Genomic DNA, 13744 nt, shown 5'->3' with positions numbered 1-13744 from the left:
CATTCTGCATCTACCAATTAAGCAATTAGTGGGCTGGAGGCAGAGACAGTGCCATGAAATAAAGGAATGGTATTCCCACATGACACTCCACAAGAGCAGGGAGGTCTGCTTCATTAATTTAATCTTCTGCCTTTGGTCCAACTTGTTAAAATACCATCCTTTTTTATAAATTGCTTTTGGATAATGTTGACAGTAACTCAATTTAATGGTTAATCTGCAATGTGGGCAGAATGGGGACTGTCAGTTTATTATTCATCATCCCACATCCCCCTATGTGGGGGGCAGCACACATTTCCGAGTCATTCCCCACTAAAGGAGCTAATTCAGTTATGTCTGTGCTCACACAGAGAGTCGTAGAGTCATTGAAGGTTACAGCATGAAAACAGGCCCTTCGGCCCAACATGTCCATGTTGCCCAATTTTTACCATTAAGCTAGTCCCAATTGCCCACATTCGGCCCATAACCCTCCAAACCCAGCTTTCCCATATCACTGTCTAAATGCTTTATAAAAGACAAAATTGTACCTGCCTCTACTACTGCCTCTGGCAGCTCGTTCCAGACACTCACCACCTCTGTGTGAAAAAATTGCCCCTCTGGACCCTTTTTGTATCTCTCCCCTCTCACCTTTAACCTCTGCCCTCTAGTTTTAGACTCCCCTACCTTTGGGAAAAGATGTTGACTATCTACCTTATCCATGCCCCTCATTATTTCCTTGACCTCTAAGTTCACCCCTAAGCCTCCTACGCGCCAGGGAAAAATGTCCCAGCCTATCCAACCTCTCCTTATAACTCAGACCATCAAGTCCTGGTAGCATCCTCGTAAATCTCTTCTGCACTCTTTCTAGTTTAACAATATCCTTCCTATAATAGGGTGACCAGAACGGAACACAGTATTCCAAGTGTGGCCTTACTAATGTCTTGTACAACTTCAGCCCGAACAGGTGCCGGAATGTGGCGACTAGGGGCTTTTCACAGTAACCTCATTGAAGCCTACTCGTGACAAGCGATTTTCTTTTCATTTCATTTCAATTTAATTTCATTTCATTTCATTTCATTTCAGCAAGACATCCCAACTCCTGTATTCAATACTCTGACCAATGAAACCAAGCATGCCAAATGCCTCCTTCACCACCCTGTCCACCTGCGACTCCAAGTTTAAGGAGCTGTTAACCTGTACTCCCAGATCTCTTTGTTCTGTAACTCCCCCCAACTCCCTACCATTAACTGAGTAGGTCCTGCCCTAATTTGATCAACCAAAATGCATCAGCTCACATTTATCTAAATTAAACTCCATCTGCCATTCATTGGCCCACTGGCCCAATTGATGAAGATCCCGTTGCAATCCTAGATAACCTTCTTCACTGTCCACTATGCAACCAATCGTGGTGTCATCTGCAAATTTACTAACCATGCGTCCTAAATTCCCATCCAACTCATCAATAGAAATAACAAATAACAGTGGACCCAGCACCGATCCCTGAGACACACTGCTGGTCACAGGCCTCCAGTTTGAAAAACAACCCTCCACAACCACCCTTTGGCTCCTGTCATCAAGCCATTGCTTATCTGCTGTCTGATATAGGACAGCATTTTAACACTGTGCACGCACACATCCCATAAAATGTGCCTCCCAATCCTCTAGACCCAATCACTGTCCTGCCTATTCCCCATCTTAACCACTCACCAGATGGTGATCTTTTATTTCTCTTTCCTGGCAAACTGTCCGAGACGCCTGTTGGCTATCCAAAGTTCGATGGCTTGATGATGAAGAGGTTCCAATTTTGGGAGCACCTTGGGCCTCTTCATTCGGGCACAAGTTTCGGATTCTCGTGCCGCAAAGAAAAGCTCAATTTTGAGGCTTGTAAATTAAACAAACTGTTTAAATGTCACAGTTTACCACAAGAAATTATTGCTTCACAGCTGGCATCCATACCAGCCTCCCCTTTCCCGTACCAGCCTCCCCGAACAGGCGCCGGAATGGGGCGACTAGGGGCTTTTCACAGTAACTTAATTTGAAGCCAACTTGTGACAATAAGCATTTTTCATTCATTTCATCCTATCTCCACTGAGAGCTGGGATTGTGCACTTCCACAGCATGAAAATAAATGTATTTAATTCAACATCAACTCACAAATGACAGCTGCCCTGAAAGGAGCAATGATTAAATTGTGGGATTTAATAAGTATGCAGATGGTTAACATTATTAATAAATGACATCCTATGACAATCAACAGAGCTACACACTGATGGCTGGAATAGTATATGGTGGCCTTTGATATGATGCTGTATCATACTGGAAGCACAATAGTGTGATCATGCCTGGAGTGTGTGTGAAATTCACATCTTGATTGTGGTATTTTTTCAAAGTTTTGTTTATTTCGGGCTGCATTGTAATGGTCTTATTTTATTAAAATGTACCTGGTAACTGATATAGTATATGTTGTCAGCATTTGGGGCTGGTTTAGCACACTGGGCTAAACAGCTGGCTTGTAATGCAGAACAAGGCCAGCAGCCCGGTTCAATTCCCGTACTGGCCTCCCCGAACAGGCGCCGGAATGTGGCGACTAGGGGCTTTTCACAGTAACGTCATTGAAGCCTACTTGTGACAATAAGCGATTTTCATTTTCATTTCATTTTTGTTTCCTGACAATTCATTTGGCCCAATAGATCTTTATGCCGCAGAAGGTTTTTCGGGTTCAATTTGCATCCTCGAGGTGGGTAGCAGGAATTGTGTAAATTCCCGGTTTGGCCCTCCAGTGCCCACCAAGCCAGGATCTTCATTGCCAGGGCAAGGTGCGAGTGCGGGCTGAAGTCGCTGATTTCCACTGTCAATTTTACAATGTTTATTTTCACAAGGTTCAGTGGTTTCCCAGGATTACAGTTTCTAATATTGACATTTAAAAAGTTCTGGGTGATTCACACTTTTATTGTCCTGCAGTAAAATTACTTTTTTTCATGGAAATAAATAAATGATGCCCTTTTTAAAAGATTTTTAAAACCGCTTTAAAAATGTCTTTCATTTATTTTTTTTCTCCTCTAAAGACATTTAAATGTAGGACAATAAAAGTGTAAATCACCCAGACCCTTTTAAGTGCCTATAACAGAAACTGTAAACCCTTGAAACCATTTAACCCTGTGTAAATAAACATTTTAAAATTGACAGCAGAAATCTGAGACTCGGAGCTGTCAATGGAGCAGTGTTCTCTATGGAGCACAGGCATTTCAACAAAGGTAATGGATTTGCGAGCTTTCAGTCAATTGTACATGATGAGGCTTGGCTGAGGTGCCATGAGGTGTGAGTGGAGGGCCTTACATTGTCATGGGGGGGGCATGAGGAGGATCTTCTGAACTCCCCTTTCAAAAGGTCCCCTCAAGCATTCGCAGGTTCACAACTTCTCTGAGGGGCTGTGAACCAGGACGCTTTTGAAAACCTGGCCCATCTCTATGAAATTGCAGATGCGTAGGACATGGCAATCCCCATAATAGAGCAGACAAGATTAGCAGTGCCGAGTGTGTGCTTCTGTCTTGAACTAACATCACCCTCTCAAAGGGACTCCTGAAATCAGACAGTTCAGCAAAGTTGACTTGGTAAAAATCCAGCCCTTCCTATTTGAAACAATGCCCGATTCTGTGTTAGGTAAAGTCATTTCATTCTGAAACAAACCTAGGCGGGTTCTATAAAAGTAAAGTCGCCTTAGTCCCAGATGACCATAGGCTGCTTTTCCCTTTGAGGGGGGAGAGCGGACTGGTGGTGATTTAACCTGAGAATCACCACAACTCCGGCGAGGGAAAAGGAAAATTGGAATCATAGAATTTACAGTGCAGAAGGAGGCCATTCAGCCCATCGAGTCTGCACCGGCTCTCGGAAAGAGCACACCACTTAAGCCTACCCCTCCCCGTAACCCAACCCAACCTTTTTTGGACACTAAATGCAATTTATCATGGCCAATCCACCTAACCTGCACATCTTAGGACTGTGGGAGGAAACCGGAGCACCCGGAGGAAACCCACGCAGACACGGGGAGAACGTGCAGACACCGCACAGACAGTGACCCAGCGGGGAATCGAACCTGGGACCCTGGAGCTGTGAAGCAATTGTGCTAACCACTGTGCCACCGTGCTGCCCAATGTTGATTCAGACTTTGGGAAGTTGAACATCAGCAGGTTTTGATCCACCGTCTATGAAAATTGTTTTTTGCAGCAGGTGAAGGAATATATTAATCTTTGTAACTGGTACTTTTTCTAATTGGGTTTAACTGTGCATGCAAAATTTTGAAATATTGAAGGAACATGTAATTCTGTTTGGAGAAGGGAGTAGTTTGACTTGCAAGAACTTTGACACGTGTGATTGCTATAATTTCAATGCTTTGTCATAGCAGAACACATTATTGGGCAAATCCCGCTATGTCAGGAGATTTCCAGTAGAGGCCCGAAACGGGATTTGCGCCAAACCGTTTCCGATGCTCCCGGCCCGCTCCAGCTGCCATGATCTGTTTCCGTCCTCGCTGGGCATGAACCAGATTAGGATATTTAAATCTTCATTTCCCGGCTCCTGCAATTCTCCCGCCGACCGACACAATGTGAAGCCAGCGTGAGTCACTACTGGTGACTAGACATGAAAAATGAAATGAAATGAAAACCGCTTATTGTCACAGGTAGGTTTCAAATGAAGTAACTGTGAAAAGCCCCTAGTCGCCACATTCCGGTGCCTGTTCGGGGAGGCTGTTACGGGAATTGAACCGTGCTGCTGGCCTGCTTTCAAAGCCAGCGATTTAGCCCTGTGCTAAATAGCCCCTGCTATAATAATAACCTTATTGTCACAAGTATTAAGTTACTGTGAAAAGCCCCTAGTCGCCACATTCCGGCGCCTGTTCGAGTAAGCTGGTGCAGGAATTGAACCCATGTTGCTGGCCTTGTTCTGCATCACAGACCAGCTGTCTAGCCCACTGAGCTAAATGTTGCCGGGGGTGTCGGGGGGGGGGGGGGGGGGGGGGGGCGGCGGCATGGCGCTCGGGGGCCATTGTAGCACCGGGGTGGTTGGAGACATGGTGTGCTGAAAGGGGGGCATTTGGCGACCCCCATGGTGGGGGGGGGGGGGTCACTGGTACCGGCAATTTGGGGAGAGGAGGTCTTGATGCAGGCGATTGGGATGGAGGGGGGCAAAGCTTTAATGAGTTTGGTGCACCCTTTTTCCCTGATCTCTGAGGGGCCGGGACTGCCAGGGCCTTTAGTTCCCGCACACCTCCCTCACGGCGCAGTGCACCCCAGCCTCTAAAGACGTTTCTAAGTGTGGGTGGAGTGCGAACTGGGTTGCGCGACCAACTGGCCAGGAATCGCACCAACTTCCCTGCTGAACACCCAACTTCACCTGAAAAATCTCTTCTGCGTTTCTCAAATCTTCAGCGTAGGTTACAGAGCCCAGTTTGTCTTTCCCTGATGTGGTCGGAAAGTGGTTAAGCATTTGTGCACATTCTTCCAGAAAGGTCAAGTGCAAAGTCTCTAATGTAACTTAATTTACATAATTGTTCAATGTACATTCTGAGCTCAGCTCAAGTTTGTCCTCACTACATTTTGTTTGCAAATCTTTGCTGCAATTGCTTTGGGGTAAATCGCTGGCTTTGAAAGCAGACCAAGGCAGGCCAGCAGCACGGTTCAATTCCCGTAACAGCCTCCCCGAACAGGCGCCGGAATGTGGCGACTAGGGGCTTTTCACAGTAACTTCATTGAAGCCTACTTGTGACAATAAGCGATTTTCATTTCACTTCATTCCTGTATCTCTTAACTTTCTGCCAGAAGGTAGCAGAGAGATGGAAGCTACCTGTATAGTTCTGATATGTCCCCTTATGTTAGACTGCCACACATTGGCAGATTTTAAATAAATGATTCCTCTCACAGGGCTGATCCATGCAGTTCCTCCGATCAACCTTCATCCCTTCACTATTTGCTTTTCTGTGTTGAATTTTCTATTTGATCTTTGCATTTTCTTAATTTTTCAAGGTTAATGTGGCCCTAAACTTTACAATTCTATGTTCACTATTTTCCATTTTTCTGCTTCTGATTTCTTTATCATGTCCTTGGTTGCTTTTTATGCTCATGCCCAGTACCATCTGTGCTCACGTGAGGTTTTTGACCACCTTGACCAAATGTCCCATCTAACTCCAGGATCCTGCACTCGCCAATCTCACCCTGAAAAATGATACCTTCCATTACAGGAGGGAGACTTTTCCCTCCTGTTTTCCATATTCAGTAATTCCACTTTGCCCACACCTTGGCCACAGAATTAAAGCTCCTTTATAATTTAATTCTCTTCCTCTATTGACCAGAAAATTAACTGCACCCGATATATAAATACTGTGGCTACAAGAGCTGGTCAGAGGCTGGGAAACCTGTTGCAAGTAACTCACCTCCTGACCCCCCCCCCGCCCCCCCCCCAAAGCCTGTCCGCCATCTACAAGGCACAAGTTAGGAGTGCGATGGAATACTCTCCACTTGCCTGGGTGAGCGCAGCTCCAACAACACTCAAGATGCTCGACACCATCCAGGACAAAGCAGCCCCGCTTGATCGGCACCCCATCCACAGAAATTAACACCCTCCACCACCGATGCACAGAATCAGCCGTGTGTACCATCTACAAGATGCACTGCAGTAAGTCACCAGGGTTCCTTCAACAACACCTTCCAAACCTGTGACCTCTACCATCTGGAAGAACCAGGCAGCAAATACCTGGAAATACAACACCCACAATCCACATATCATCCTGACTTAGAACTATATCGCCGTTCCTTCATGTTGTTGGGTCAAAATCCTGGAACTCCCTCCCTAAAAGCACTGTCGGTGTATCGACACCACATGGATTGCAACGGTTCAAGAAGGCAGCTCGTCACCACAATTAGGGATGGGGAATAAATAGTGACCTCGCCAGTGACCTCACATCCCATGTACAGTGGTCAGTTTCTTAGTGATTTTTAAAAAATGAATTAAACAGTATCTATTTGTGCTTTTCCATCAAAAAGGCATCAAATTTAAGAGCCTCTTTGAAGATGCACAGAATCAACAGGAACTCTCCATGGGGATTGAACTATCTGAAGCAGGTGTTTTGTGGGTGGGGTCATGTTCCATTCTGATATCTGAATGAATTACATTGAAAAATATATCTCCTGATAGTTGTGTGAGAATATCCTGAAAAGAGTTTGTTAAAATTGAGGAAACTGTCCATAATATCTATCTGTGTGTATAATCAGAGATAAATTTGAATAACTTATCAATGAGCGTCTTGACTTGATGTGGTACAGCTGCATTTAAACATGTTGTAGACTGCTTCCTTTATACTGCATTCAAAGTGTAACTGGAAAGGGCAAATTTACTCCCTCAAATAAAATTGTGCAGTTTCTGCATCCTCTTTCCACGGCCTAGTAGCAGAAGCCGTTAAGTTGTTCAATTTGTAGCATTTTCAGTCTAATGTGAGAGCGGGTGTGCTCACCGTGAATGCTAGGGTGTAATAAAGTTCAGAACCTCATTTAAGTGAATTCCAGACCATCTGCTTTCTGTTAATTAAGTATTTTTAAGCCTCATAACATTTGGTTTATTGGTCCACGATGAGTTTCTTGCTGCATTTGTTTGGTTGCTTTTCCCACTTGGTGCTAATGTTATTCATGTGCAATGGCATTCGTTCTTGACCTTTGAGTCAGTTTAATACTTAATATCTCTGCTATAACCTAATGTTAAAATACTTGTATTTAATGAAAAGTGATTTTACTGCCATAGTTAATTAATACTTTCAGTAAAGTCTGAGGGGAGAAATAAAATTGCATCCTAAATATTGTTTAATTTGTAAATGTAAGTTGGACAATGAAAGTATTTTGGTTTCCTTAACACAGCTATTTATTGTGAGCTAATATACCATTCATCTATAAGCACATGTGGCTTCTGTCCAACACGCAGCATCGAAACTAACCTCGTCAAAGCTACAAACAGCGTTCAGTATCACTACAGCACCTTGTGACATGGCTCCACAATTGGAACCTCTCCAGTATTTCACACGGTCAACTTCACTCACCTCTTCCCACTTTCTGTCGTTGTGGTACTGCTCTCACCTTGTTCTGCTGCTCCATCCCACCACAGTCATTTCTAGTAATGGCTTCTCTTCCGCCCGAGGACCCTTTGTTGTGCCAGTTCCTCATCTATGTGTTCTCCTTCAGTTACATCAGCCATTAGCATACCGGAAGTGCGAGCTTTATTCACCGACTAACTATGTCTGACAGCTAGACCCCAAGTTGTAAATGAGATAGAAATTTCAGTGACTCAACATCAGCAAGTCTGAAGACATCATCTTCGATATTCTTCTGTTGGCAAAGTCTAACTCCGAAATATCTTTGATTCAGATCTGCATATTTAAATGTGCCATTAAGCTCAAATATGCGTTGGCGGGATTCTCCTGGCTCCCGGCGCCCAGGACTGGCGTCAAGGACCTCGGCGACCTCGCCAGGGTGTCATTTAGTCCTGATTTCCACCAACATGGATCAGTCGTAATTGAACCTCTGGGGGGTCTCCCAAGCCATTAGAGACCGCCCAATGATCAGAGACCGGCACTGCCAGAGTCCCCAGGTGCCAGGTTGGCACTTCTAGGGATTAGGCTGGAGGAGGGGCCTTGTCAGGTGGAGGGGGGGGGGGGGGGGGGGGGGGGGTGAGGAGTGTGTTCCTGGAGGTTGGGGGGGGGGGAGAGGGGAAGTTGAAAGTGATGGGCAGTGGGGGGGGGGGGCGGGGGAAGAGACATCAGAGGAGCAGATAAAATGTTGCCCCGATCTGTGAGCCGCCTTTCCTGCTGGGCTCGCCAGAGGAAATGGCTCAAAATGCGACCACGGTGGAGAGAAACTCGCCGAGACCACGCAAAAAGACACAGTGCCGCTGAATCGCGGGTTGTTACTCAGCGCTGCAGCAAAAAACTCCGCCAAACACACCCCAAAATCCCAGCAGAAATAAATCCTTTTCTATTGAACCGTGCTCTACATCCTTCGCATTGCAATCAAAGTGTAGTTGGAAAGGGAAACTTTCTTTCCTCAAATGTCACAACAAGAAGAGAAAGACTCAAAAAGCTTCCCTTGAACTGCATCTCAGCCCATTAGTGACCTTTGTCAAAAAGACGAGGAATTAAAGAGTGACAGGAAATGGAAGAGCGAAGCATCAGGTTGCTGGTGCCAGGAAAACCCAGAGCCCAGCGCTCGGTGCTGTGTGGGATCGTTTCAAGGGAGGTTACCTTCTGTGTCACTTCACAAAATCGTTCCAGCGCATCTACACTGCATCATGGTTGCAAGGATGTAGAGGCAGGTCTCGGGGATTATTTGACTCTTCCCTTCACTGAACATGCCAGCCCTTTGCTGAATGGTCGTTTCAGGTGCCCTTGCAGCTGGTTACGCAGCTCTGGATCTGGCTTTGTGCTGCCACCAGTCACGGGCAGGTGTATGCTTTGTTACCTGAGCTGTGATGGATGTGGATGTTGAAGGAGAAAGCTTAAAGGGTTAAGTTATATAAGAACACGTTTTGTCAACTCAGCTTGTCTTCCCTTGTGTTGAGAGGACGGAGAGTATGAACGGACTTCATACGCGGAATGATAGAAACAACTGCCAGGACGGTGTGGGGCGGGACACGCCTGACTCCACAGGCAGGAGGGTGTGGGGAGGGACACGCCTGACTCCACAGGCAGGAGGGTGTGGGGAGGGACACGCCTGACTCCACAGGCAGGAGGGTGTGGGGAGGGACACGCCTGACTCCACAGGACGGTGTTTGTAACACACGATCATTTGCAGATTTCTGAGCAGCGAACAGAGCTGGATTCTGCTCTATTAGAGCCAGTCTTCCAGAGGACCTTGACCATGCAGACGGCGTGCTAGGGAGTGAGCAGCTGTTGTAATCGGCTGCCTGGATTGCAGGAACACTAGGATAGCAGTGGGCCATTCGGCGTATCATGTTTACTCCACCATTGAAGCAAATCTATTTCTACACCACTATCTCGCGCTATCCCCATCATCTCTTGGTGTCTTTAATATCCAGAAATCTGGAATTTCCTGTCCACATGCGCAGTGTCTGAGCTTCCACAGCCTCGGGTGTCAAGGATTCGAAAGATTCAGCATCTGGATGAGGAAATTCCTCCACATCCCAGTCGAAATTGCATGCCGCTCATTCTGAGACTGCCCCCAGGTTATCATAGAATTTACAGTGCAGAAGGAGGCCATTCGGCCCATCGAGTCTGTACCGGCTCTCGGAAAGAGCACCCTACCCAAGTCCACACCTCGGCCCTATCCCCAGCAACCCCACCAACACTAAGGCCAATTTTGGACACTAAGGGCAATTTATCATGGCCAATCCACCTAACCTGCACATCTTTGGACTGTGGGAGGAAACCGGAGCACCCGGAGGAAACCCACGCACACACTGGGAGGATGTGCAGACTCCGCACAGACAGTGACCCAAGCCGGAATCGAACCTGGGACCCTGGAGCTGTGAAGCAATTGTGCTATCCACAATGCTACCGTGCTGCCCTTGGTTCTGGACTCACCAGTCACATCTACCCTGTTGAGTTCTGTAAGTATCTTGTAGATTTCAATGAGGTCACCTCTCATTCTTCGGAACTCCTGAGGAAATCAATCTCTCCTCCAATCCTGCCATCCCAGTCATTAGTCTGGTGTATCTCCATTGCACTCCCCAAATGGCAATTATATCCTTCCCTAGATAAGGAGGCCAAAAATTAACATGATGTGGTCTTACCAAGGATCTGTACAGTTATAGAAGGACACCAATTATCCTGTACTCTAATCCCCTTGCAATCACGGCCAACATGGTATTTATCTTCCTGATTTCTTGCTGCGCCTGCATGCTAGCTTATAGTGACTCACAAACAAGGTCACCAGGTTCCTTTGGACACCAACACTTCCAACCTAACACAATTTAACAAATATTCTGCCTTTTTCTTCTGCAAAAGTGGATAACCTCACACCTATTTGCATTATGTTCCATCTGCTATGTTCTTCCCCACTCACTTGGCCTGTGCATGTCATTTAGGGGTATTCTTGAATCCTCCTCACAACTTACATCCCCGCCTAGTTTTCTGTCAGTAGCCAACTTGGAAATGTTACATTTTGATCCCACATCCAAATCATTTAACTTGTGAAGAGCTGTGGCCCCAAGCACCGACCCTTGCAGTATCCAACTCATAACAACCTGAGAGTATTCCTACTCTGTTTTCTGTCCATTAGCCAGTACTCAATCCATACCAGACTATTACCGCTAATTCCATGTGCAGTAATTTTGTTTAACTAACATCCTATCTGGGACTTTCTCGAAAGTCTTCTGAAAATCCAAATACACCACTCCCACTGACTCTCCTTTATCTATGCTACAGGTAACATCCTCAAAAAAACTCCACAGGTTTGTCAAAATATGATTTCCCTTTAATAAATCCATGTTGACTTTACCCAGTCATAACATTATTTTCCAAGTGTCCAGTTATCACAATGTTTATAACAGATTCTAACATTGGCATCAAACCAATCTTTAGTTATCCCTTTTCTTCCTCCCTTCTTAAATAATCGGGTTTAATTTGCTACTGACCAATATGCAGGGACCTTTCCAGAACCGAGAGACTTTTCAAAGATAAACACCAATGCATCCATTCTGCCAAGTGCCACCTGCTTCAACATTGAGATGTAGCTGATCAGGATAGGAGATTCATCAGCCTTCAATAAAATTAATTTTTCGAGTACGACCTAATACCAATTTTTTTCAGTTTCCATTTTCACAAGCCCATGGTTCCCGAATATTTCTGGGAGATTTTCTGTATCATCCTCCAGTGAAAACACATCCAAAGTAATTGTTTAGTTTCTTCGCCATTTCCCTGTTCTTCATTATAAAGTGGGGACGAGGGGCTTTTCACAGTAACTTCATTGCAGGTTAATGTAAGCCTGCTTGTGACAGTAATAAAGATCAATCGATAATTCTCCTGTCTCCACCTGTAATAGACTCAATTTGTTTTTGCTGTTCTTTTCCTTTGCAGATTCATAAAGAAGCTTTTACTGCTTCTCCCTGACACGCATATTCACTTTTCCCTTTCTTTATCAGCTTCTTTGTTATCCTCTGCTAGGTTCTGAATTGCTCCCAATCTACCAGTTTATCACCTTTATCTGGCAATTTTATAAGCCACTTCCTTTGATCTAATGCAGTTAATTAACCTTTCCTGTTGGGTTTTTGTATCTTAAAGGAATGTATGTTTGTTATAGACCATGTAATACTTTTTGAATACTAGCCATTGCCTGTCTACTATTGAATATTTTAGTATATTTTCCCAGTCCACCATAGTTAACTTGCTCCTCATGCCTTCATAGTGTCCTTAGTTCTGATTTAAGATGCTAGTTTCAGAATAAACTCTGTCACTTTCGAACTTAAAGTAAACTTCCATTATATTATGGTCACTATTTCCTAAAGGCTCCTTTTACACCAAGGTTACTGATTAGCCCTTCCTCATTACATAATACTAAATATGAAATGGCCCAATCCCTTGTTGGTTCTTCAAGGTACGGCTCCTGAAAATCATCTCATGCGCTCTCCAGAAATTCATCATCCACAACATTAGAGCTGGTTAGGTTTACCCATAAGACATAGGAACAGAATTAGGCCACTCGGCCCATCGAGTCTGCTCCACCATTCAATCATGGCTGATATGTTTCTCATCCCCATTCTCCTGCCTTCTCCTCATAACCCCTGATCCCCTTATTAATCAAGAACCTCTCTATCTCTGTCTTAAAGACACTCAGTGATTTGGCCTCCACAGCCTTCTGCGGCAAAGAGTCCCACAGATTCACCGCCCTCTGGCTGAAGAAATTCCTCCTCATCTCTGTTTTAAAGGATCATCCTTTAGCCTGAGATTGTGTCCTCTGGTTCTTGATTTTCCTACAAGTGGAAACATCCTCTCCACATCTATCTATCCAGGCCTCGCAGTATCCTGTAAGTTTCAATAAGATCTCCCCTCACCCTTACAAACTCCAACGGGTACAGCCCTAGAGTCCTCAAACGTTCCTCATATGACAAGCTCTTCATTCCCAGCATCACTCTTGTGAACCTCCTCTGGACCCTTTCCAAGGCCAGCACATCCTTCCTTAGATACGGGGCCCAAAACTGCTCACAATACTCCAAATGGGGTCTGACCAGAGCCTTATACAGCCTCAGAAGTACATCCCTGCTCTTGTATTCTAGTCCTCTCAACATGAATGCTAACATTGTGTTTGCCTTCCTAATTGCATACTGAACCTGCACGTTAACCTTAAGATAATCTTGAACAAGGACTCCCTTTGTGCTTCTGATTTCCTAAGCATTTCCCCATTTAGAAAATAGTCTATGCCTCCACTCCTCCTTCCAAAGTGCATAACCTCACACTTTTCCACATTGTATTCCATCTGCCACTTCATTGCCCGCTCTCCTAGCTTGTCCAAATCCTTCTGCAGCCCCCTTGCTTCCTCAATACTACCTTTCTTTCCACAGATCTTTGTATCATCTGCAAACTTAGCAACAGTGCCTTCAGTTCCTTCTTCCAGATCATTAATGTATATTGTGAAAAGTTGTGGTCCCAGCACAGATCCCTGATGCACACCACTAGTCACTGGCTGCCATCCTGAAAAAGACCCCTTTATCCCCACTCTCCGCCTTCTGCCAGTCAGCCAATCCTCTATCCATGCCAGGATCTTACCCTTAACACCAT

At 45.2% G+C, this 13744-nt stretch overlaps 1 protein-coding gene across 10 annotated transcripts in view; it reads left to right on the top strand.

Moving 5' to 3' along the window:
* rap1gapa (RAP1 GTPase activating protein a) overlaps nucleotides 1-13744 on the top strand; it is an 809199-nt gene that overhangs the window by 314621 nt on the left and 480834 nt on the right. The window lies entirely within an intron of this gene.

Source organism: Scyliorhinus torazame, chromosome 16 (genome assembly GCF_047496885.1).
Source record: "Scyliorhinus torazame isolate Kashiwa2021f chromosome 16, sScyTor2.1, whole genome shotgun sequence".
In the NCBI taxonomy this organism is placed as follows: Eukaryota; Metazoa; Chordata; class Chondrichthyes; order Carcharhiniformes; family Scyliorhinidae; genus Scyliorhinus; species Scyliorhinus torazame.
This window is presented reverse-complemented; position numbering and strand designations above follow the sequence as displayed.